This window comes from Lissotriton helveticus, chromosome 2_1 (assembly GCF_964261635.1).
Source record: "Lissotriton helveticus chromosome 2_1, aLisHel1.1, whole genome shotgun sequence".
Taxonomy (NCBI): Eukaryota; Metazoa; Chordata; class Amphibia; order Caudata; family Salamandridae; genus Lissotriton; species Lissotriton helveticus.
In genome coordinates, this window is record NC_136059.1 from 947,875,385 (window position 1) to 947,902,934 (window position 27,550).

At 45.5% G+C, this 27,550-nt stretch overlaps 1 protein-coding gene across 2 annotated transcripts in view; it reads left to right on the forward strand.

Moving 5' to 3' along the window:
• The window catches only part of FANCC (FA complementation group C), a 1,254,769-nt gene that overhangs the window by 1,210,739 nt on the left and 16,480 nt on the right, over window positions 1-27,550 (forward strand). The window lies entirely within an intron of this gene.

Genomic DNA, 27,550 nt, shown 5'->3' on the forward strand with positions numbered 1-27,550 from the left:
TTCTACTATTCTGCATCTCTACACGTCTCTGGATAAAAACAGCAGTGCACCTGTGTGGCTGGGTTTAGCACACGTGTCACAAAACACCCCAAATCACAGCCTGGGGACATCACATTTCACCCTGCAAAATCAATCCTCCAGGGAAACATACCAAACCCAGAAATTTCGGAAAACCAGACAACCTAGGGAGAACAGGGTGGTGTGACTTGTGTGGATCCCAAGATGATTTTTACCCAGAAGACCGTAAAAACCTCAAACTTTGGCTAAATCCACTGATCTCATTTTCTTCACACATATTTGTGGGAGAAAGTTCTAGAATCAGGGTCAACTTAATTTTTACCACCCAGTGTTCTACACTTCTCCTTATACAAATGGTACTCATCTTGCATGGCTGGGCCTAGCGCCAACAAACACTCCAAAAGACAACATGGAGACTTGAAAAAAATCAGAGAATAGAAATGGCCTGGTTTAGAGTAGTGGGGAATTTGGGCCTGACTTGCCCGCCTGCCACCTAAAGAAACCTACCAAATAGGGCATTTCTGAAAACTAGACACCGAAGGGTGTTCAGGATGCTGTTACTTGCATGAATCCCACAAAGCTCTTTTAACCAAAAGATCTTGCAAACCTAACATTTAGACTAAAAACTTGCATTTTCCTCACATTTCTCTGCTGGAAAGTTCCGGCATCTCCAGGAGTCCCCAAATTTTCTATCTCCCACAGTTCCCACATTTCTCCCGATATAAACGCTATTTCACTTGTGATATACCACAAACCACCACGTGGACCAATCATTGTTTTCCTCTCCAAGCCGTCCATTGTTTTGCTATGTGGGTAGCTGTGGGTGTTGGACCTGAGCTTGGCTGCCACCCAGAGAAACCTACCTAGATTTATTTACCCAGAAGCCCTTGCAAACCTCACACTTTGACCGAAGATATATTTTTCTCACATTTCTGTGAGGGAAAGTACCGGAATACATGGGAATCCACAAATGTCTTACCACTCAGCATTCCCACACTTCTCCCAATAAACCATTAAGCCACTGGTGTGGGTGTTTTTAGGTCTTGTTTGACAGTGCAGCTTTGTAATGTAATGAAGGTGGATTTGTAGAGTGCTGCTTGTCACCAATGAGGGTATCCTGGTGCTGAGAAGGTGGGAGTGTGGTGAGACTTGTCCTGAATACAGGCAGTCTCGATGGTCCTGCAAGAAGACTAATTGATCTTTCACCATACTTTAAGCCATCAATTTAAAAACGAGTTAGGAATACCACAGAGTGGTGTTTATTCCACCCACTTGTTGCTGAACAGGAGTACCAGTTTTGATTGGGCAGAAGTTAAGTGACTCCACAGAAAAAGTGCTTACTCTCTAAGAGCTGAAATCACTTTGGGAAGTCAGTTCATGAAGTTGACAGAAGTCTTTATCAAGTCTAACTATTGTGTTATAACCAAGATCAACCTTTAGGTTAAATACATGCCACTGCAATGCTCTATGTCTCCATGATAATTTTGGTGTTTGTTCATCTCTGGAAGTAGCACAGTTGGGAGGAGAGCAGTCAGGAGGAATATGTTGTTGCATTGCATTCCTGCCACCTCGTTCCATTCCCTTTCCATCATCAACTTTAGATATATCTTAACATGGCAGTCCTTGAGAAAATTGTGTTTTTTTCCTAACTCTAAGTTTTAAGATTTATGTACAGGACGTACTTTTTAAGCTCCTTGGCCCCCAAATGTTAATTTGATTATTCATTTTCATTTATTATTTAGTTTTAACAAATGAAATTACTGATATTATGTTTAATTCACATCAAATATAATATTTTACATATTTAATTAAACGAATTAACTTTTTTAATATACTGTAATTTTAAATTACCTTCTGTGTACCATAAAAAGCCAATACTGTCCCTTAAGCTACCCATCTCGGAATCCTCAAAACTCCCTACTACCCATTAACACTACCCTTCTGTGAACCCTGTAAACCCTTACTACTGCTTTAACCAGGCGGCGGCACTCACCTCTCCTCAAAAGTCCCTACAACAAAAGGCCTGAAACCGGGTTGTGTGCTTGCACCAACCCTGTTCAACCTATTCATGGCTGACCTTCCAAAATTGCTTGACGCCTGCAACTCCCACTCACCAAAGGTAGGAGGGAAAACTTTAACCAATGTCATGTATGCAGATGATGTAGTTCTACTTAGTCACACGCACGTCGGCCTTCAACATCTACTGACGGAAATGCAGAACTACGCAATGGAAAACAACTTCAAAATAAACATGAGCAAGACTCGGACAATGTCCATAAACCATAAAAAGAACTCGCAGAGGAACTGTTTTCTTGCCGGCATTAAAATCGACCCAGCCAGCAAGTACAAGTACCTGGGAGTTACATTCGACAAGGAAGGGTCGTTTGGGCATCAGAAAGAGGAAATAAGAAGGAGAGGTCTGCTAACCGCCCTGACGATGAAAAACCTTGCATACCAATTGATGGGTCCGACTTTGACCCCGCTCTTGAAGGTAGTCCAGGCTAAACTTCTCCCCTCGATTACTTATGGCAGCGAGGCAATGCGGGGAAGAGACGCTAAGGAGCTGGATAACATGCAGGTCAAAGCCTACAGAATTATCTTCAGTCTCCCATCCTACACATCGCCTGCTCAAATGAGGTTGGAGTTCGGCCTTCAACAACAAGTCTTGGTATGGCGCTTACATCATTTGCTGGTATAAGATAAGAAGTGCCACAACAAATACGCTGAACCTTCTGCTGTGGCACAACATTCAGCACAGGGAGTCCTCTCAGGCCAGAAGCTACATTCAGTCAGCCTTGGAATATACCAAACTTTCTGGACTTTGGGACGCGCAAGTGGGCTATCTTAACTTTAAAAAACGAGTCTGGAAAAATACAAAACACATCTCCTTAGTGGAGGACAAGGCGAGCTTCTCAAACAGATCTCATGCCTAGATGACCCTTAACTCCTACAAATCACTTGCCCCGCAACCATACTTTAATCAAGGCTATCCCAGGGTCATAAAAATGATTTTTTTAAGGTACAGCCTGGGGATCCTTCCATGCGCCCAACACTTACCACCATGGATGAGGACAAAAGGACAAAATATTTGCAGGCTGTGTAACATCGAGAACGGTGACATTCTACACTTAATCTGTCTATGCAAAGCTCTGCACCAAGCGCAGCAACAGCTCCTAAAAGAACCTCTTAAACATATAGGCATCTGCACCAGGAGGCAAGCAGTGCTAGCCTGCTTAAATCCGGCAAACATCCAACTAAACTGCAGATTGGTAAAATATCTGATGATGGCTGAACAATAAATGCCAAAAATTCCAAAACATGCTTCACAATGCCTTGTCAACGCAAGCTGTCCAGTAGCTGGGAAGAGGTCTTAGCCGGACCACATTAAGGATGCTCGCCAGTAACAGAGGGACTAACCTTGCAACAAGTCGAGATAATTTGAGTGACGTGACAAACGGGCATGCATAGCTGGGGCAAAGAAAATCTGAGACAGCTCATCATAGCATCTGGCGAGCCAATGACTTCCTTTTAACAAATATAATTAACTGTAATCTTAAACTGCAATGAATCTTTTAACTTTGGCTTTTAACTGGTTTTAACAAAGTTTTTTTCTGACTAACTGTAACAACTAAAAAGGTAGCTAAGATGGTGGAAATCATATTGAATGTCTATTTAAAATGTTTTATTCTTTCAAGTGTTAACATTGCAATGGTTTTAGTTAACTATGCAAAAATAAATAGACTTAAACTTACTACTGCTTTACACTACCCTCCACTGAACCACAAAAAATGCTTACTACAATTTAATGATACCATTCCATGAACCCTAAAACTCCTTACTGTCCGTTGAGGCTACCCTTTCTTGCATCCTAAAAACCCCTTACTAGCCCTTAAAGCTAATGTGGTTCATTGACACCTTAACAATATATAAATTTAGAAGGCATGAGACCATAATTGTAAAAACCTGATGCCATTTAAAAAGTCTCAACACCACTAGATAAGTCTGCTTTTCGATCCTTTCTTGACCTCTGTGAATGCTATGCTCATTTTGTTAAGCTTTAGTGCTCCAGCCATTAATGATTTTACTCAAGAAAGGAAAGAATCTTGAATGGTCATGTCAAGTAAATGAGGCTTTTGATAAGCTAATAATTCTGTGGTAGAAGCTCCTCCCTTAAGCCTTAAGTGTAGTAGCCAGTTTAAGAAGGCTCGGGGCAGATCTAGGACAATGGACGAGTGGGAGAGAGTGTACTGTTGCATTTGCATCTAGAACTCTCTAAGATTCTGAGAGCGAGCTATTATAGTACTATTAAAAAAGAAGCCTTAACTTGCATATGGTAGGTTCAAGTTAAAAGATACATTTGGGGATCATGTTTTTAAAGAGTAGACCGACCACAAATCTTTAGTTTATCTACTTAGCAGTATTGGTTTGGCTAAGCTGTCCGGTTGTTCGGTGAAACTATTGTTCAAGTTGCAAGAATATAGCATGACACTAAAGTATGGGGAAATATTTTAAGGCAGATTTTCTTTCAAGGATACCCGTGGAGGAGACTATTTTAGTACGATATTGATTAAAACTTTGAGTGTGTTGTGGCACCTGTTGATGTAGTTCAGAAATGTGATGATGTCTTTTCTGAGCCTTGCTGTATCAAAGCAGCTGAATGTGATACTATTTTGTATCAAGTAATGGTGTATATCAAAGAGGGTAGGCCTAAAAATAGGAACTTAATCTGATGATTTCAAAGCTTTTGCACAAGTTGTGTCTTGTGAGAAACCTTAGTTCCCTGTACTAATTCGGCTCATTTAATTTGTTATCAAATTACATGAGGTTTCACATTATACTTGCAAATGACGTCTCTAAATGGATATACTTCTCTTTTGCGAACTCTACTGTTTTTTAGAGAAAATATTTTAAGCTATATGAATGATATTTTTTTTCTTGTGAGATGTGTAATTTTCTATCATCTCATGATGTGTAACATCTTAAAGTTACTCTGTATACTCTTCCGTCTAATGAACGGCCTAATCGTCTACCTAAAGAGGGCATTCAAACAGCACTGCCTGCTCAGATGAAGGTAAGAGAGTATCTTTCTAAAAAATATGGTCATATCTCACATCTCCGCACTGTGTGACTGTTATAGCACTTTTTAAATTATAGAGGGACAGAGAGTGAAAAGGCAAATTGCTGCCTGAATGGTCAAAAAGTATGGGTACAAGCCAAATAATTAAAATGTAAAATGTATAATGATTTCAAGAAAAGCACAGTGGTGGCTTCTTAGCGAAGGTGGCGGAGCGTCGCCCCACTGCTCTTAGAGCAGTGAAAAAGGAAAAAATAAAATGATAATGTTGTATAACGAAAGAAGACTCCTTTTCCGGTAAGATTGCAGGTAAGCAGTTTAATACAGCAGACAGAAAAGTAACAGGACCGTAACCTCATCTGGCCAGGTAGTAACTGCCACAGAATGGAATGGCAGACAGTGACACAGAGAGAACTATGCAAGCAGTCTAGAAGGTTGGAGCCAGAGCATGCAGGGAGAGGACAGATAGGGAAAAGCTATGTACAACACATCTCCCTCCTTTGGGAACAAAATGAAAACAAGGGAAAGAAAGAGCAAAATAACAATAACAGCTGTTAATGAACATAGTCACTCAAGTAAGCTGGAGGATGACGGGAACGTGGACACCTTGAGGAGACATTGGAAGAAGAAACACCAGAGGTAGTATCAGAACACTCATGCATATCATCACACGCAGACGAAGGAGCATCGCCACCACCCACCTCCCCCCGTACAGCAGGTGAGTCACGCGACTCGGAGTCTTGTCGAGCAGACAACATATAGCCACTGCAGCCTGTCTCAGAAGGAATAAGATCGGAATCATGGGTATTGGAGACCTCCTTCTGATATAAGGCAACCCTTCTGTAGTTCCACTTAGCACCATTCTCAAGAAGAACAAAATGGGGAAAAGCTTTCTTAACCCGGAAGGGACCAGTGAACTTAGAAAGGCCCTTGGAGCAGCGACCCGGCTTAACCTTGACCAAATCGCCAGTGGAGATGGGAAGAGGGGAAATATCTGAAGGGGAAGAAAGCTTGTTATCATCCCTCAACCAGGAAGGAGTTAGCTTGGACACAGGGGAACGCCCTCGCATCAGTTCAAAAGGGGATTTTCCAGCCTGCCCATGGGGTGTTGAGCGGTAAGCCCAAACCAGCTCTTGTACACGCTCATCAGAAAAACACCCACTAGCAACTGACATCTGTATAACACCCTTGACTAGTCGGTTGACCCTTTCACACAGACCATTGCTTTCGGGATTATAAAGACAGGTGCGGTGATGAGATATACCACATTCACGCAAGAAACAAGCCATTTTGGTAGAGGTGAGCTGGGTGCCGTTATCTGTAATGAGAACTGAAGGATAACCCTCATTCACAAAAACAGACTTGAGGAAAAGAATGGTGGAGTCAGTTGTAATCTCCTTCATGAAACGTACAGTCAACCACTTAGAGAAACAGTCAACAACAACCACCGCAAAACGTTGATTTACGGGCAATTCGCACATAGGGCCAATGAAATCTAAACATATTGTGTGCCAAGGCAAGCTTTTAAAGGAAATGCTGCCAACAGATTGAGAACCAATGACCTTGAGACGCTTCTCTCCTTCCATGCACAAGGAGCATTTGACAACACACTCCACAGCATCACTGTTGATTGAGGGCCACCAGAAATTTTCTTTTACACGCCGCTGAGTAAAAGTTTGACCCAAATGGCCCTCATGAGCTAAACCAAGAATCCTGCCCCTCAAAGAGCTTGGAGGAACATAACGATCGCCCCTCATGAGAACATTTTTCCCACACACAGACAACTCATTGACAACCTTAAGAAAGGGTCTGACAGCTGGTTCCACGGCACTTTCTCTTCTCGCCCCCTTGAGAACAAGATCAACTACAGCTTTCAAAACATGATCATCATCCATGCCTTTGGACCACTCCTCAGCTGAAAAGGAACTCTCACACAAAGACACGACATCATGTAAGGAGGCAACAGCCTTGTCATCGCCCTGTTCACACAAGGAATCCCCGGGGTTGGGAAAAGAAACCGGGAGACGCGATAAACAGTCGGCTTGTACATTCCTCCAGCCGTGAACAAATTCAACTTCAAACTGGTAATCCTGAAGGCGAGAAGCTAACCTGGCCAGCCTAGGGGAGCCCTTGCCTGTACCACCAGGTGCCAAAACATTTACTAGGGGTTTGTGATCCGTGCGAAGAACAAACCGAGAACCCCATAGATATGTTCTAAAGTAGTTAACGCCCCATGCAGCCGCAAGAGCCTCTCGCTCAATAACAGAATAGTTGACCTCAGAGGTCGACAGAGGCCTCGAGGCAAAAGCGACAGTTTTCTCACCACACTTATGTTTCTGGAGGAGAACAGCTCCGAGACCAACACCACTGGCATCAACCATCAAAATAGAAGGACGTCTAATGTCAAAGGGTGTGAGAACACCTGAAGACTTAAGTTCAGTTTTGATACAGTTAAAGCAAAACTCTTGCTCACTCGTCCAAGAGAACTTGACCCCTTTCTTTAGTAAAACTCTTAAGGGAGCAGTCTTTGAGGAAAAATCTTTGATAAACTTAGAATAAAACTCAATTAGCCCCATGAAGGACCTGAGTTGTTCTTTATCTACAGGAGGAGGAGCCAGCTCTATCGCTTCTAAGAGATTTTTCTTAGGCCTTACACCCTCAGCAGAGAGACAGAAACCCAGATATTCAACCTCTTCAACCAAGAACGCACACTTCTCTCGGCGCAACGTGAGACCCGCATCCACAATTCTACCTAAGGCATTGCGTAAAACATCATTGTGCTCCTCCAAGGTATTGCCAAAGATGAGGATGTCATCTTGGAAGAAGATAATTTTATCTAGCCCCTTGAACACTTCAGAAACCATGCGCTGGAAAACACTGGCAGCAGAGATTAGACCAAACGGTAAGCGAGTAAACTGGAAAGTTCCCTCACCCGTGATAAAAGCCGTAAGATGCTTTGAGGCATCATCCAGACGAATCTGGTGATAGGCATGCTTGAGGTCTAGCTTGCTGAAAAACCTAGCTCCCTTAAGGGTGGAAACTAATTCGCCTATATTAGGTAAAGGGAATATATCGGCCACCACACATCTGTTCAAGGAGCGTAGATCCACACAGAAACGAATCTTGTTGTCAGGTTTGAGCGAGATGACAACAGGAGAAACCCATGGGGAGGCTTCAATCGGTTCGATAATACCCCCCTGTAACATCTCATCTAAAACAGCCTTGACCTCAGCCCGCAAGGCAAAAGGAACACGCCGCGCTTTGTGCTGTACGGGAATACTGCCCTCTTTTAACAGTATCCTGTGTGTGTACCCCTGTAGCTCACCCAGTTCCTCACGAAAAACCTGACTGTGACTGGCAAGTATGTCATCCACGTAACAATCATCCACAACAAGAACGGGATCATCAGCTCTGGGATTGACAATAATGTGTAGATCGTACTGGTGAGAACGACCCAGTATTGCGGGACCATCCACAGACACATAAATCTTGCCCTGGGTTGACCTGTTCTTGAAAACAATCATTGCATTGAAGTAACCAAGGAGGTTAATTTTTTCCCCTTGGTAACCGGATGGAAAGATGTCACAGACCTCCAAATGTTTGTTACCCCAAACCTCATACAACATAGACGAGGGAATGATAGTCCACTTGGACCCAGTGTCAACCATCAAGTCAACGTTTTTTCCATCAACTAAGACCTTTGCTTTAATAATACGCTCCCTCTTCTCATCACACGCGCACACTGAATCATACAAAATCAGTATTTTGTTGACATCACGCTTCAGTTCATTGTAATCACACACCACAGTAACCCTCTGATTGGCTCTATTCTTACACACTTTTGCAAAGTGGCCTATTTTACCACATTTTAAACATTCTTTGTTATTAGCGAAACAAAATTTTGCATCAGAAGAATGAGAATAACTCCCACATCTAGAGCACATTTTAGACACAAACTTGTTACTAGGTTGCGACTGTGATCTACTGAATGGCTGTTGAGACATATTTTTCTTTTGTAATACATAACCTTTCTTTCTGACAATCGCAACAGCAGCAGTTTCATCATCACTGATATCGCTATTAGTTAATTTATAAGATACTTCCGCAACCTTGGTATCCGAACTAGATTTTGATAACTCTTTAATACATTTTTCGCTCTCCTCGACCACCTTAGCAAGATCGATTGCTACCTTCAGAGTAGGGTTCTTAGCGGCCCACAAGCGCTCCTGAATTTTTCTATTGTTGACCTGTACCACCAACTGATCCCTAATATGCTCGTCAGCCATTTGACCGAAGTTGCATTTGACTGACAACTCACGAAGGCGAGCAACAAAGTCATCAATACTTTCGCCCTCAAGTTGTTTATTTTTGTAAAACCTATAACGTTGAAGAATTAGGTTTTCTTCCCTTCCAAATCTGTTCTCCAGTCTGGCAATGGCCTCTTCAAATTCATCCAAAGGTTGTGACGTGGCGGAAAGAACTTGAGGTAAATATTTAAAAAGTCTTTGCCCTTCCTTGCCTAATGTGGTCATCAGGATGGCCTTCTTACGTTTGGCAGAGAAGCCCTCACCATCCAAGGCTTCAATGTAGTCATTAAACATAATGACCCAGTCTTCCCAAGGAGTGGAAGGACTGCCAGGTTCAGTTAGAAACTGAGGAGGAAGAGCGATGTTTATAGATTGCGCCATTACAGACCAGCAGCCAAAACAATATGAATACCAAGCACAGGGAGTTCAGTGTCGCAACGAAAGTACAATTCTTTTGGACTTTGACTAGTAAAAAGATTCAGCGCTGCACTTCCTAGCGTTAGGAGTAATCACCAAATGTTAATAAATATCGTATCATTCTTATGAACTTTGACCAGTAAAAATGTTCGGCGCTGCACTTCCTAGCGTTAATGTTAATGAATAACGTGCTTACTTGTGTGGAAACGTTGCGTGCCAACGACTTTAACTTGAAATGAACGAACTGCTCGCATCGGACTGATGAACTGCACAGATCGGACTGAGGAAGTAAACAAAGATGGCCGCCAGCGTATGTTGTCACGAAGGTCACGTTAATGACCTTGCGTAGACACCACGCAACAACCGGAGGTCCGTGCAGTAGTGCGCAGTCAATGCGCGAGACTCAGCTCGAGACTCCGCTCGTGGAAGCAGATCCAGCAAGACCGTTGCTATGGCCACGCGGGACACACACAAGTGACGTTCAACTCCGTTGCTACGCACCTCAGGCTTTTGACGCTGTGGGTAGCAACCACGGAGGCAAAGAACAAAAACGCTGTTTTAGGAAGTTGAATCCATAAAATCTCGACATCAGACGGTTGCAGAAGGAGAAGACATCGAGAACTCAAAGCGCTGACACTCGTGGATTCGTCGAGGAACGGATCGCTGTTGTAGGATAATGTTTTCTTAGGCTGTAGCAAACATTTGGCCAGATGCTTCCATCCTGAAGTCGCCAAAATGTTGTATAACGAAAGAAGACTCCTTTTCCGGTAAGATTGCAGGTAAGCAGTTTAATACAGCAGACAGAAAAGTAACAGGACCGTAACCTCATCTGGCCAGGTAGTAACTGCCACAGAATGGAATGGCAGACAGTGACACAGAGAGAACTATGCAAGCAGTCTAGAAGGTTGGAGCCAGAGCATGCAGGGAGAGGACAGATAGGGAAAAGCTATGTACAACAGATAACCTTATTGTTATTATTTTATTTTTCATTGCTGCAGGGTTGGATTAGGGTGGGGTGGGGCTGGTGGCTCAGGGAGTGGAGTGGGCTGTGCACACTAAGTGTGCATGACTGGTTGGCCGGTTGTCTAGGCCCGGCCAAACAGTAATGCGCAATTTGCTTTATCCCCACCATGCTGTAATGGACAGCCTGGTAGGGAATATGCACAGGCTGCCTGCCACCATCTGAGCGCCGACACTCAGACCAATCACAAAGCTGCATTGCAAGTGTTTTGTTATTGGCTATGGGGAGACTGGGTGCTTCCTGGTTCCTGGTCTGCGGAGGAGAGACTCGGCGGGCGACAGGAGGTAAGTGTTTTTTTATATACATATTTTTCGTAACAGTCTGTCTATCACCCCCACCCTGTCACCCCTGTTCCCTACCAGCCACCACTGGAAAAGTGCAAAAGATTTTGAAATCAAAGTAGGAGATTGGGTACTCATCAAAAACCCTTCAAAATTTCCAAAGGAGACTTTAAGCTCACCAATACTGTTCAGGTAGACAGAATCACGAAAGCATCTGTTTTGTTACATGGAGGAGTGATGGAATAGGAGTAGTAGTGTTCATATTTCACATTTAACAAGCTTAAATCATTATACATTTTAACATAGATTTAGGGACAATTAGTTTTGCCTTGGATGATTTAGTGGTGGATACTGATGGTCATCCAGTGGGATGACACATAGTGTACAGGGAAGTCCTCCAGGAAAGGTGTGCAGTCATGACACTACAATTTCTTGTGCCATAACTCAATTAATTCTCTCATCTGACATATCAAGCTTCTCAAGTGATTCCATGACCTCTGCAATACATTTTGAGCAAGAAGGAACTCATGAGCAGCAACTTTCAGAAAACTTTGATAATAACACATCTCATGTAGGTTGAAATCATAGTCAATGTTTACTTAGAGCACCTGCTAAGTTTGCTGATTTTGATGTCATGAATTGTTTTTTAATGTTATGTAATCTTCTATTACAAGAAACAAATGTATGTAGCATTCTCATGTTCACTTTTTATTACCTGTATACCAATGGGTCCAACCTGAAATCTGACGTGATGGTTCCGGAGCACTCCAGGTATGCAGGGTTTGACAGTTTGCTGTGCTTGGTTCTGACCTACTAGTTCAGGAGTTTTTTGTCATGTGCTTTTGTTACTCATATCCTGAAATAAATCTCTTTACTAAAGCCAGAAGACTCATGGTGTGTTTTCCCACGCTACAGCTACCTATCCCTCAATCCCAAAAATCCCCTACTACTTCTTAAAAGTACCCTGAACCCTAAAAACGTCCTACTATACCTTTACACTACCCTTCACTGAACACTAAAAACCTCGTACTACCCATCAATGCTACCCTTCTCTGAACCCTACAAATTCCTTAACAGTACCCTATACTGAACCGTACAAACCCCTTACTAACACTTAATGCTACACACAATGGAACCCTGAAAACCCTTTTTACCCCTCAACTGTACCTTTCTTGAACCGTAAAAACTATGACTTGGATATTTTGGGGGGATAAACAGATTTTATTGATTTTAGACCACAGAATGTGGTAAGAGTTGAACAACTGGCACAAAGGCATCACGGTACAGAAGAAAAGGCAGTGAATACCCACATCATTGACACTCAAGTGGTACATCAAAGTTAAAAACTGTCTCAACCAGAACTCTTTTCCATTTACAGTTTTAGGTAAATTAACCCAGCCACTTCCCCAAAAAACGCCTATGTATGCTGGTGCAGCCTCTGGCTTCATAAAACACACGCTCCTGTTGTGCTCACTAGTAAACTCCTCGCCTCCATCCCGACAGAGAGGGAGGGGTAGGGGACATCCATCTAGCAACAACATCACGCTTGGCAACCAGGAGAGCCGTGCCTAGAAACGATTGCCCAGATCTTGTACCACAAGAGACTTCAAACACACCAAGCAGTATCAACAGGGGGAGAGAGGAACCTCCCAAGCAAGAGATTCCATTAGGTCCCGGATCACCGTGGTCCAATACTTCGCAACCACAGACCAGGACCATACCATGTGATAAAACTCTGCTAGATCCATACCACATCTGGGATAAACAGGGTTAGATCGGAGTCCCATTTGCTGCATTTGTTTCGGGGAAAGATATTCCGAATAAAGATAATAGGTTGAAAAGTGTGGCAGAGCTGCTGACTACGGAGTGCGGGGCTCACGGATCTGCCCCCTGCGGCAGCTCAGCTCAGTACCATGTGGCTTTGTAGAATAGCCCACATACTCTCCCCGACGGCCCCCAGCATCTAGAAACCTTAAGGGGTGAAATGTTTGCGCTTTACAAATATGGATTATTAGGTTTGGACCAGCCATAGTCGACTGGAGATAGTAGGATCTCGAGGCACCATCCTGGCGTCCCACCAACCGTCATCTTCCATGGGACCGAGCTAGCTCTCCTACCGGGTTTTAAGATGATGTAGCGTACCGGGTGAATTCATGATTAAGGTGCGATAAATCTGGGAGATTACACCACAACCAAAGTTTCCCATAAGGTGTTTGGCCTCAAGGGGACTAAACTCTGTCAAAGTGTTTAATGTCGAGATATGAGTGTGGAGGGCATATCAGAGTTGAAAGTATTTATAGAATTGGGTGTGCAGGGGCGCAGGTGGTCTGAAGATCTTGGAAGGAAAGTATGTGTGTCCCAGGCCTGATGTTCCCCAATTGGGTGATACCATTAAGGTCCCAGGCTCTAAAGCCTTGACGCTTGGCCACCTCTTTCAACGAAGTGCTATGCCAAAGATGTGTCTGTTGTGTACATTTGAAATCCCATTACACATGCTTAAGTGCCGCTTTCCAGGTCAAGAACACCATTTTAATCACTGAAGGCAGGGAGGTGGGGATTGGAGAGCCATCAAGCAGGGCTAGTAGGTGAGAAAAGCCTCAAGTCAATAACCGGGTCGGACCATCCCCCATTAAACCAGTCATGAATTACAAGAAGGTGAGAGGCCAAGTAGTAAAGATTGAGATAAGTCATTCCCAGGCCACCATCATAAGGGCCACGTTGACAGTGCGTAAGCGCAAGACGGAGTCAGGACCCATGCCACAGAAACACTGTGGTTGTCCCGTCTGGGGCTCGAACAACATCTGCGGCAAGTGGAGTGGCAAATTCCGAAATATGTACAGGAACCATTGGAGAATCATCATTTTGTATATAGCTATAGGCCCCATAACATTTAAAAGGAGGGATTGCCACCTAGTAAGGTCAGTTTTGGTCCTTCGGACGAATGGTTATTGTTTAAGGGTCCAGGTAGGTTCCGGATATAGAGAGACCTAGATGCCTAAGTATTTAAAATGAGCAGACATGAGGTATGTTCGTCTGCCAGTCAAAGCAGGCTCTAGAGGAGGCCAAGGGACTAGTACGGATTTAGAGGGGTTCATTTTCACACCAGAGGCCTCCTCAAAACATCACAGTAGATGAAGTCAGCAAGAGCCACTCGTAGTGGGGTCCGTAAGATACAAAAGGACATCGTCCGCATATGAAGCAATGCAGTCTTTCTGGTCAGCACTCTACAGCCATCCCAGAAACGGGGCATCTATGTGGAATGATTGAGCCAGTGGCTCAATATCGAGCTTAAAGAGGAGCTTGGATCGGGCATAACCCTGTCGGATCCCATGCCCTATGGGATAAATTGTAGAACGAACCCTGTTGAACTGGACTCTGGCAGTAGGTTTGGAGTAAAGAGCGCAAATCATGCCACAAAATCGAGGTCCAATACCGGCCCGTGCCAGCACTAGCTGAAGGTAGTCCACCATGTCGAAGGCCTTTTTTAAATCAATAAATAGTAATGGTAGATCAGGTGGCAAATGAGGACGGTGAGCTAGGACCACATAAAGCCGTCGAAGATCGTGCCTCATGCTAGGGGTCGACATAAAGCCACATTGATCTGGGTGAATCTACGTTGCAAGGATGTGCTTGAGTCAGGTAGCCAGCATAGTGTCAAAGATTTTTACTTCACCAAGGGATATCAGATGATAGTCCGAACAGGAGGTGGAGGGCAGTTGTGTCTTGGGGATCATTATTATAGTAGCCGTGTCCAGTTCGAGAGGGAAGGTGCCTGTGTGGCACACTTCATTGTAAAGTGACAAGAGATGGGGAATTAGTGTCTCATGGAACACAATATAGTATTCCGTAGGGAAACCATCTGGCCCAGGCGTTTTCTCCGGAGCCAGGCCAGACAACGCATCTCCAACCTCCTCAATTGTAAAGGGTTCCACAAGCATACAAAATTCAGCTGGAGACAGGCGAGGGAGAGGGTTTGTGTCAAGGAAGTGACTGGAAAGCTCTAAGTCTCTCCCCAATGGGCCGTGTACAAAGTTTTGTAGTAGCAAGCAAACACATACGCAATCTCAGGAAGAGTATAACATGGACCGCTGTCAATGATAATTTCAGGTATCATTCTATTCACTTGTTGATGGGAGACCAGCCAGTACACCAGCTTTCTGTCTTTGTCCCCACACCCATAAATCTTGACTGTTGCAACTCACCATAGGTGTTTGGTTGCTTTGATGGTGATGGCACATTTCTTTGTGACGGAGGCCCAGTTGTCGAGAGATATCCTCCTAGGGGTAAAACATAACGGTCTTTCCAGGAGGAGGACACATGCCTTTAATTGGGTATTATGAGAGGCGCAGGCACATTCCTGAGCCCTAATACGGCCCCTAGCAATGCACCGAATTGTCTCCTTGCTACCAGCCACAATGTGGCAACTTTTGCGACCGCCCCTTCATTGCTGCGGAATTATGCTTGGGTTTCCTGACCTAGTGCGTGGGCAAAATCCTGTCCTGGAAGTACCAGGCATTAGGATGCCACATAGGGCGTTCATCAGATTTGAGAGGTCCAAGACGGAGGACTAGAGGGGAATAGTCTGAGATCCCATGCGGTAATAACTGGAGTTGTGAAAGTGCTTAACAGTCAGAGGTGCGTAAAAAGACCAAATCTATCCGGGAGTCAGTGTGATAGGCTGCAAAGGTATGAGTGAATTGGCGAAGTCTCGGGTGCCATATTTTCCAGTCATCGCAGAGGACAAGGGTGGCGGCCCAGTCAGTAAGATGATGCGCCTCAGTGCATCTAGAGCTGGTGGGAGATCCAGTGGTATCGAGTTCTGGGTCAGGCACTGCATGAAAGTCACCACCTATTAATGTAAGACCTTGTGGAATGCTCAAAAGGAGTTTGGATAGATCCCAGAAGCACACGTTGAGAAATGCAGGAGACGCATACATGCATAGAAAAGTGATCACCTAGCCCTCCAATGTTCCTGTCAGGGTAATGAAATGGCCGTCACATGTTTCATGGTAAACAGTAAAGGGGAAGGAACCCCACTGCAGGATAGCAACCCCTTGGGACCTATGCGAGTACCCCACATGAAAGACTCTATCATATCCCTTATGTGCTGGGAAGGAACAGCGATTTCCCATAAGGTGCGTTTCTAGAACTAAAAGTATCTCGGGGAGGTGGTGGTGGGCGAAAGTGAGAAGCGCAGTGTGTTTCACATGGTCCATGAGACCATTAACTGTCCAAGATAGTACTCCAAAAGTCATCGCTATAGGGGATGGATATAAGCCCTCACAGCTGGCAGTGTAAGGAAAGGATCTGTCTGAGTAGGGAATGCACCAATAAGGCACCACAAGGAGTCATGACTGAAAGATCTCTGTAAGAATCATCATAAAGGTGTATGCCAAAACCTAAAAAGGAAAACGAAAAGTAAACATACATGCAATGCATACTAAAAAGCTGAAACCACAGCAACATATTAGTAAATCCCCATCCCATAACTCCCCCTCCCCACACTTCTACCCCAGAAGCATCTGTCACCCTGAAAAAAGAGGCATTAAGAAACCAATATAGTAAAGAACCATCAAAGAGAAGAATCCCATCTTTTAAAGGATAAGTTGTAAGATGCCATTTCGGTTGGTGGAAGCTCTGCAAAGAAGATGAATAAACAGTTGGGCAGATGATGAAAGAATTTTCCTAGAGAACAGATAAGACAGTTCAAAGTAGTAGAAACCTTTCACCCGTCGGAGACCCAGTGCCAGTCAAATCATGGGGTTGCAAGAAAGATCAGAGTCAATATGAGGAGCAGGCAATGTAGATGATTGACTTTGAGAGACATCATCTTCAACTGTAGAGATCCAGGATTCTGCTTAAATACACGTGTTGGCATTCTGGAGATCTTGATGTAACAATGCTACATTCATCCATACTTCTCTAATTTTCATCTCCCCTGCCGCCTATGATGCCTGAATAGCATGAAGAAGGGCTGTGAGTTAGTTGGACGGAGGAACGGGCCTATCTCCCTCAGAGGGGCGCGTCGGTCTGATTGTGGGCCCAGTACTCTATAGGTCTAAGCAGTCTGTGTTGTAGCAGAGCAGGTGGGCCTGTCCTTGCCCATCGCAGCGGGATCCCTGGACCTCCAGACCCACGGCGAAGAGAAGTCGGCCAACTTGCCATGAGATCACAGCAGCACGAGTAGCCGGTCTCGCAGATGGCATGGTTGTCAATGGCAGTAGATGCAGGAGATAGTGAAAGAGCTGACCAGTAGCCAGGCAGTAGTACAGGGCACTCTAGGTAGGGCTTCAGAGTAAGGGAAGTAACAAAGATCTCAGCTGCCCAACCCACCACTGAGGGAAGCAGTGACTCAGGGAGAGACAAGTGGGTTTAACGCTGTTGATGGAACGAGCAGAATGGCACGGTGGTGAGTCAATAGAGGAAGTCAGAGTCACTCTTGTTCTACAGGGCCAGGCTTAGCATCTCACACATGGAGGGGCCGCAGAGGAGAATGGGTCCACCAGGTAGGCAATCCAAGAACACAGTTAAGTGCTTCTGGTCGGGGACATCGAGGCCAGACCTCTGTGGAAGGCCAGTCCCTGTGGCACCACCAGAGCTCCCACCAGGCTAGGCTAGACACAACAGAGCGTTTCCCAGCAGAGGGCCTCACAAAAATGACGGGGGTCAGCCACCGGCCCCCTCGAAGTCCACAAGGGCCCAGTACAGGAAGGGATCCAGTTAGGCCCAAGGCAGACCCAACCAGGATTACTGCTCTCTAGTGGTTCGGGAGGCTGGTGGGTCACAGCAGGTCACAAAAGCTCTGTAGCCCAACTCAGGGCAAAGCGCCACCAAAGCCGCCCTTCAAGCAAGCAGTAGGGCCAGCAAGTGCAGCAAGTCACAGAAAACAATCACTGCCAGGGAGGAGGTGGAAGGCCCAGCAAGCGGCGCAAGGGTGCACCGCAGTTTGATATGGTCATCCAGATGGGTGGAGTAAAAGTGCCACAGGCCGTGCACTTGGCACCAGTGAGCCACAGAGTTAGGTTGCAAGGGCTGGTGGAGCGCGCCGGCGCAGGGTCCGCCACAGAGCCAGGCCGGGCTGGGCTGTGCTGACAGGGGGCAGCGGCTTAGCAGGATCATAGTCCTGACCTCGGGAAAAGAGTGGCTCAATATTCCCCAGTGCAGGGTCCTCACAGCAACATGCTGCCCGCTACGACATGGAAGGGAGATACAGGTGGGAGGCCCGAGTGGGATCTAGGCCGGCGCCCTAACTGCACTCCACCGCAGGCAGCAACGGATTCTCTCCCAGTCCCCAACTGCATGGAAACAGGTGCAGAGGCAGGATATGGAGGATTAAAGGACTCAGGGCCAGATGTATCAAGGGTTTTCCTGTTTGCGAGCGGGAAAAAGCTTTTTGGGGTGTATCCTCCCAAAAGGCCATCGCAAAATAAGGAATTGCAAAACATGTGATTCCCTATTTTGCAAATGCATTTAAGGAATCACAAATTGTGATTCCTTAAATGCAATTCTGGAAGCACCCAAAATTTGCGATTTGGCCTTTAAAGAATCGCAAATTACCACCATATTCAAGTTGGTGGTAATTTGCAATTTCCTAGAAAAATGCACTTTTTTGCATTTTCCATAGTGTCATGTGGCGCACATATATGCCCTTAGGGCATGTATGTGCGCCACATGTGCACACATGCATATTTCGGTGGTCCAACAGGGTGTCCTTTTGGCACCCTTGCAGCCTTGACATTGCATGCGCAATTTGCGAGTACCTATTGGGTACTCCCAAATTGTGCATGTAATTCCCATTCATTTCTATGGGCCTCTTGACCCATAGAAATGAATGGGAAGCCATTCCTTATTTGCGACTCGCAAATAAGGAATGCGTAGGTATCACTATTTAAATTGCGAAACCTACATACATTGCATTTTGCGAGTCCTAATAGTGAATCGGTAAAATTCGCTATTAAGGACCCGCAAAATACAATGATGATACATCTGCCCCTCTGTGTTCAGGCACTGCAGGAAATCTGAAGGGGGCAACGGCCCTATCACACACAATGGGCGGGACTCGGCTTATTGTCACCAGGCAATGCAGCAGGGCCCGGTCCCCAACAAAAGCCCGGGTCGCTATGCAGGGCTTCTCGTGGGTTGGTATGCAGCCTTGCCATCTCACAAGGCCAAAGAGGCAGTCAGCACAGGTCGATGACAGCTAGGAATCCGGATTCATTACGGATACTGGGTGTTCAGTGCGGAGCTAAGCTAAAGTGCAGCCGCCATGATGGCCTTCCAGACCACGCCCTCACTTTTTAATAATGCCGGTGGAATTAGCATCATTTCAGGAATTTCACTTGTTATGGGAAATTCCTGAAATTAATCCATTATGCCGTACTGCGCAATTACGTGCCATTTACGTTAAGAATTTACCGCGAGCACAGCATTCGCTGTAAAATTGCAGTGCTTATTTTTTTGCAGTTTTTTAGTGCAAAATGCATCCTTGCATCAAAAATTTACACAAGGACGTATTTTCTCTAGTGTATTCCTTCCCTAAACTGGAAAAATGTACAACCCCTTACCTTTTACTACTCCATAATGCCATATTTCCCTAAACCCTAAAAGCCATGTAGTACCTCTTAACACTATTTATCTTTCAACCATTAAGACCCTTATTTCTCCTTAATGATACCCATTCCTGAACCCTAAAACCCTTACTAGACCTTACATCTACCTTTCCCTGACCCCTAAAAATCTCTTACTGCCCTTTAACACAAGACTTCCCTGAACATTAAAACCATTTGCTACCCCTTAACGCTGCCCTTCTTTGAACCCTAAAATCTCCTTGCTACTATTTAACACTACTTTTCCCTCAACCTTACAAGCCCCTTGATGCTACCCTTCCCTCAACCCTTTGAACCCCTTACTAACCCTTAATACAGAGGTCTTCAAACTTTTTTACTCGAGCCCCCCCTAAGCAAAATATTTTGAGGTTGGGCCCCCCTCCAAAACTTTATGGCAAGGATTCGGGGAGCGGGAGGGACATGGCTGCGTACAGGCAGCGGGGCTTATGAGATGATTTCAGGAATACTTTTTCTATAGCTTATGAACTGCACCAAATATGAGACTTATAAAACAGTAAATGCATCAAACAAAAACAGCTATCCTAAACAAACTGCTCCCCATAATTGGGGTGTTGTGAGCCCCTCACACTGTTTGACCCCAATGCAACTATACCTGCTGCACTAATGATAACTGCATCCTGAGTAGCAGGCTATCTCCTCTGCCTCGTTTAACTCTTCCCCACCATGATGGATCATCACCTCTGTCCTAATGCTTGAAAGGATATAAGCTCTTATGCCCCTCTTTTTTAAAGGTAGACAGTCATAATTGTGATGAAGTGGGCCCCCCAAATCCCTGGGCCCCAGTCCTGCTGCATCTGCTACTTTATGATAACCAGCAGTGGCCACTTACACACTTGGCATCAGTACCAGCTTCACTAATGAATGTCCCTTCAAAAAAAAAACCACTCTTATTGTCCCCTTCTTTGGGGTATCTCTCTGAAGAAGCAGTCTCTGGCCATTTGCCTACAGTGCTCCCTATTCTGGGCCTTCTCTTTGTTAGCAAGAGGTTTGGTCACCTCCATTTTCTGCTGGTCTGCCTCCCCTGAGTGTTGGTGTGCCTCAGGGATCCATTTTGAGCCCTGTGCCCTTTAGCCTGTATATGGCTCCCTTGGCCTCACTGTTTGAAGCTGGTGAGGTTGTAATTATATCATACGCCGACGACACCCAACTGCTGTTTATGTGTAAGAAGGGAGAGAAATTTAACGGGGAGAAGATTAATAAGTGCCTGAGATACTTTTGTCTGGTTCAGACTTAACCATCTCAAATGCAATTCAGAGAAGTCTGAAATCATCTTTACGGCACCCCCCCCCCCCGAATCCCCCAACCCCCCCCCACACACACGCCTAGAAACAATGGTGGCCCCCAGATATGCCCCCCCCCCCCTCAATCACAAGTTAAGATCGTAAAGAATCTGGATGTGAAGATGGACGAGACCTTATCCATGACCTCACAAGTACAGTTGGTAGTAGGCATTTGTTTTGGTCTTTTGAAAATGCTCCGCAGGTTCTTATTTTTACTACCTATTTCACACAGAAAGACAGTAGTACAGGCTCTCATCACTTCCAGGCTGGATTATGCTAACATCCTTTATCTGGACTTTCCGGAGTTTTTGCTCAGCAGACTGCAGGTCGTGCAGAATGCTGTAGCGAGAGCAGTACTGAGCCTCGGTCCTAGAGACCGGATTTCCCATCATTTGAAGAAACTGCGCTGCAGAATACTCTTCAAAGCTCTGGTCCTGGCCTTCAAAGCTCTGCATGACACGGGGGCACTCTACACCCACAGAAGAATTTCATACTATACTCCTGGCAAATCTCTCAGGTCAGCTTACCAACACCTTATGGTGACTCCTAAGTGTCTTAAAACCCACTGTGGTGGCCATTCTTTCCAGGTGCTGTTGGCTAGATTTTGGAATAAGCTCCCTCTCCCGCTTCGGCAAACTACAAATATTCTGGCTTTTAAGAAGAAACTGAAAACCTGGTTGTTCCAACAAACCGGCTGAGTGGTCCACTCTTAGGGTCGATGTTTTCCCCCGATTTGGCTTCTGTGACTTTTTTCTGTCTCAGCGCCGGGATACTCTGTTGAGTAGCTGTGCGATTTATAAAACCTCCTATAACATAACAATATCTATGAATCTCTCTCCTTTCCTCTGTCTCCTAGACCATTACTGTGAGGTCCCAAGGATCAAGAGTATTAGGGCTCTGCATCTGAATGCAACTCTGCTGGCCTTCTACCTGCCACCCCATGGACTCAGCTTTCATAAAAAAACTGTCCCTGAATGGTTAATACTGACTTTGAGATGCCTCTGCCTGAAATCAAAGTGTGTGGTGGTAGTGCAGAAAGTTAAAAAAGAAACCATGGAATTATGAGTTTCTGCAGCGTTTTCCACATAATTATCAGTTTACGGGTGCATGTTTATCACAATCCCGCTGATGTACTGGAGGGCAATGTGGGGAGATGTGTGAGTGCACTTGAGGGCAATATGGCTTTCTGGGCTGCCCTCCCGTTGTCAGTGACGGGTCGAATAGCCCTTTTGAAAATGATAGTGCTTCCCAGGCTACTGTACTATTTTAGAACGCTACCAATATGGATCCCATGCTCGGTGTTTAAATCACTGAAATCACTCATAGTGGGATTCCTGTGGGGCTCGGGCAGAAGGAGAGTGGCGCAAGCAACGTTAACTAGACCTAAAACGGAGGGGGGGTTAGCGGTCCCAGACTTTGAGCTGTACTATCTGGCAGCCCACCTACAAATACTAACGCAAGCGGTAGCAAGTGAATTCAGAGGGCCCGACCATCTGAGAGGTAGGGGTATCCCACGCCACGGCCTATCTTATATAGTTATGCAACAAAAATTAGACCTAAGGGACCTTTCTATGGAAGAAAAAGCACTAAGACTGTGCTGGAATCGATCTCAGCGCAGGGCGGGAGTTTTGCACCCCTATGAAATTCCGTTGGGGATGGCTACAGCGCTGCCGCATGGCGGCGATTGGACGCCACTACAGGACTGGGAGAATGCGGGGCTACAAGTCCTGGGTGACTTGTACGAAGATGGTGTGATGCTACCTTATCAGGTGTTACAGGAGAGGTACGACCTAACCAGGGGAGGATTCCTTATACATGCAGCACTGACAAGAGCGATACAGAGGCACTGGCGAGGAGAGATGGCAGAACCCAAGACCACAATGGCATGCCAGTACACCATGATGGCAGCGGGGACTTTTAAGACGGTCACCTGCCTCTATTCGAGGATGATACATGAAGGTCTGGCACCCTTAGATACCCTCAGAGGAAAGTGGGAGCCAGATATAGGGAAACCTATCCCTGAGACGGCCTGGAAGCAGATAGTACGAAGAGCCTGGAAGAGTTCAAGAAATGCGAGATTCCAGTTAGTACATTTCTTTATCCTTTATAGAGCGTATTTCACACCAGGAAAAATTAAGAAATACTTTGGGGTAGAGGAAGCAGCGTGCCCTCGGTGTGCGAGGACAGAAGTAGAACTGGAGCATATGCTTTGGTCCTGCCTTCAGATGGGGAGGTATTGGGAGGACGTGGGAGACGTTCTAAATACTATCACGGAGCGGCAGCTGACTTTTGACATGGCCACGAGTGTTTTGCACTGGTCCCCTCACACGCCTAAAAATAAGATAACCAGTAGGTTTGTGGACATGGGACTAATACTAGCGAAAAGGGAAATAACAAGGCATTGGAAGGCGAGGGAGGGTCCTAGTAGCTAGAAATGGAAGGCCAAGTTCTTAAAGTGGGCAGGGAGCGAGAGCACGATTAGATACCAGCAGGCGAGACGGCTTGACAACGACAAGGTATTGGAGGCGGCAACAGCATGGGAGGCGCTAACACAGGCACTACGGGATTATCAGATGGATGAAGACTAAGGGACAGACGAGTGAACTAGGGGGGGTGCCTGAGCAATAACAGGTATTTGGAATGTAAATGTTAGTAGTAATTGATAGCTGGCACATGATTGAAAGATGCTATAGTTGATACACGCACCGGTGGGGTGGGAGGGGGAGGGGGGAATATTGACAGTTGCGGGTAGTTTGTATTAAGTAAGGTTAGCGGTATCAGGTTGCTGATAAATGATCACTAGTAGTTACCGACACAGCCGTTTTGATTAGCACATTGCGGGTAGTACGGAGAAGGTTATTGTAGGGACGGGGTACATGGTGGTGTGACGAACATGTTGTGTGTGCATACTGTATATCTGAAATCAATAAAATTCGTTTAAAAAAAATAATAATAATAATAATTATCAGTTTACTGCATTTGCTACGTATTCTGCAGATTTCAACAAAAAAAACTTGATTCTACTGAAATGGAACAAAAGTTACTTAAAGCGTGACAAAGTGTTCCAGAGCAGTGGAAGGCCCTTTGCAAAGATTGACTGGTAATCTTGTAGTTGCTTACTGCTATATTTAGGAGCTACACTGGTACTAATGAGGTAAAATATTTCCCCTGACAGCGTTACAGTGTGTTAAAATGACAAAATAATGAAGTAATGCTAACCACAAAATGTGGCGCATTGTGCCGCATAATTAACTTTTTCTTGCTGCATAATTTAGACAAACCGGCCGCATAATGTTGTCCTCTTCTGCTGAATAGTTCCAGTGGAACTGCTTAAAGCTTTATGGTGGCAAATATCTATTCTTTATAAGATGTAATGTAAAGGAGTTATCTGCTGGGATCTGGAATAGTGGAGACACTTACAAAAATGTCTGCATTAGATACATTTTATTACTAAAAAGTATGTTTTGTAAGAACTTTTTTTATCTCAATCACTGCATCATTTTGCAGCAGCCTAGCTTAGAGTATGTAAATACTGTTTTAAAATAATGACTTGCATATTCACAGTGCTTTCTGCCACAGGCTGGGACCTCATAGCTCTATAAACAGGGCCATTGGAATTATGCGGCAGGAGAAGGCCAAATTATGCATCATGGCTGACTAAATTCTGCAGCAAGCAAAGGCAAAGTATGCTGCCTATTTTGTGATAGCATTACTACACTATTTTGCTATTTTTGCACTTGTTAACATTGTCAAGGCCTTTGTTGCCCCTCTTAAGTACCACATTAACACCCACATATAGCAATAAGCAACAGAAAGGTGACCAGTCAACCTGTAGAAACGGCCTTCCACTGTGAGGTAACATGTGCTGCTGCATTATTTAATCTGCAAAGTATGCAGCAGACGATGGATTATGTGGCAAATGCAGGAAAACCATAACTATGGGCTGTGAGTGCAGGGTGAGAGTGAAAGTGAAGAGTGAGAATGAGGAGTGAGTTGTCTGAATGCAGGATGAATTCCCAAACACTTGAAGTTAATCAGCATGTTATTGCCCGGGCGTAGGGTTTCAGATACAAGTTAAACTATTGCTATTATGGAATTAATCAGGGAATCAAGGGTGAAGGAAATATGTTTGTTTAGGTTTGGGAAATTTGTATTGCGCACAACTACCCTAGGGTGTCTCGGCACATAGGACAGTACCAGCCTAAGAAACAAGAGGACGCTACTGATTAAATAACCAGGTCTTTAGTTGTTTCCTAAAGATTAGGAGAGTTGGACAGCTTCTGATGGAAATAGGAAGAGAGTTCCATAATTTTGCGGTGGCCACAAGAAAACGTCTGTCTCCCCAAGATGATGTTTTTGTCCAAGGGACAGGGAGACGAAGGGCCGTAGAAGAGCGAAGAGTTCTAGTGGGAGTGTAAATGCGAAAGGCATCCACAAGAAACTGAGGCCCTGAGTTATGAATGGCCTTGTAGGCGATGCAAAGGGCATTAAACTTGATCCGATTTCGGACCCTAAGCCAATGGAGATGGCGAATGGCATTCGTAATTGATTTGAATTTGGGAATCCGGAGTAACACCCTCGCTGCAGCATTCTGCACAGACTGAAGTTTATTCAGCACTTTCTCTTGAGCATTAAGAAGGAGTGCGTTGCAGTAGTCGATTTTCGAAAAAATCAAAGACGTGACAAGGGTTTTACTCGACGAAGATGGAAGATAGGGAATCAATTTTTTGATTTTCTTTAAAAGATAGAAGGAGGAGGATACCACATTATTAACGTGGTGGTTGAAAAGGAGTTTGTCATCAACCATCACTCCCAGGTTCCTAACCTTGGGGACAGGTTGAGGTGGAAGGCCCAGATCTTTGGGCCACCAGATGGACGACCAGACGGGAGATGGATTTCCAAACGTCATGACCTCGGTTTTATCCGAGTTTAACTTTAAACAGTTATTGGTCATCCATGAGCTGGTGGATAGCGTCGCCTCCTGGAATCTTGAAGCTACTTCTACTCCATCTTTGTGAACTGCTAGGACCAGCTGGGTATCGTCAGCGTAGGTGGTTAAGCTCAGTCCGTATGAGTTGATTACCCTCGCCAAGTCCAAGACGTAGATGTTGAATAACGTGGGAACCCTGCGGCACCCCACAAGGGAGCGCAGAGATGGGAGAGTAGTAGGAACCCAGTTTGATAGTTTGCGTCCGGTCCGATAGAAAAGATGCCAGGAGGTCCTTTGCAAGATGGTTAATGCCAAGAGATGTGCTGATCCTGCAACAAACTTCCAGACTTATGATTAGGGTTGCCAGCTCATTATTTTGATGTTGCAGACGGTACAATAATAAACGGTCACCTAAAGCCCTATTTTCAGCACTTATCTGTGTGTACTTCGGAAAGCAAATATAAAGCACTTTTAAATGTGTTCTAGGGTTGCCTGAATGTTTCATGGCTGAAAATAAAAGGAACAGACAGAAAGTCAAATTACAAATGAATACATACTTTTGTATTCAAGACCCTATTTAGTTTAGTGACGTCGCGTTAGCTACTTAGATGCCATTCTCGCACACTGACGTCAGTTCTTTCGTTTTCCTCGCCAGCAAGCGCAGATCCGGAGAGAGCGGTACCTCCAGTTACTTTTTGATAGATTTTTTCCGACTTTTGTCGACTTCATTTTTGAGTCCATCGTCTCCTGGTGTACGAGGGATGCCTGGCTTCAAGGATTGTTGTTCATGTAACCTACTGATATCGGTGACGGATCCACACCGCGTGTTCCTCTACTGCCTGGAGCTCGAGCACGACTCCGACTGCTAGACCATGGCCCCGAAGTCTTTGCGGGAGCGATCCTGAAAGCCACCTGAGGCCCGGCAGTCGGCTCCGCACAGTTCGAGGTCCCGATCGCATAGGAGTTTGAGGGACCGGTCACGGAGCAAACACCATTCTTCTTCCAAGTCTTCGTACTCGGGGTCAGGTAAGTCGAAGAAGAAGTCGAAGAAGCGTCATTGCTCTTCGGCTTCTCCCTGTCCGTTGGCCGACTCGATGAGGGATGCAGGTGGTGCCCCTCCTGCGGCTCCGCGTGCGGAGCCTGCATGGTCGGCTCTGGGCTTCCCTCCCTTCCCGGGACCCGGAGAAAATCCTGCCCAGCTTTGAGCTTTCTACGAAGTGATGCAAGCCATCTTTGGACAGCCCCACTCCGTCAGCGTGCCTTCGGGTCCCACCGACTCGCCTGGGGGCCCTGGGCCTTCGACACCGGCGGCTCTGGCCTCGGCTCTGCAGGGTCCCCTTGAATCCAGGCCTGGATCTGGATCGGCGTCGGTCGACCTCGTAACACCTCCACCGGCACCACGTCCGCAACCGGCGTCAGCTATGTCCCCTGCTGACGTCGAGGCCTCCACCTCGATGTAGACACGGAGCCGGACCGGTGCGACCGACGCCAATGGGTACTTTTGAGCCCCTGTTCTACCCTGGCTCTATGAGACCAGATTGGCAGCTAGAAGAGGGTGAGGAGGAGTGGGAGGGGTCTGGGGACCCTTTAACCGA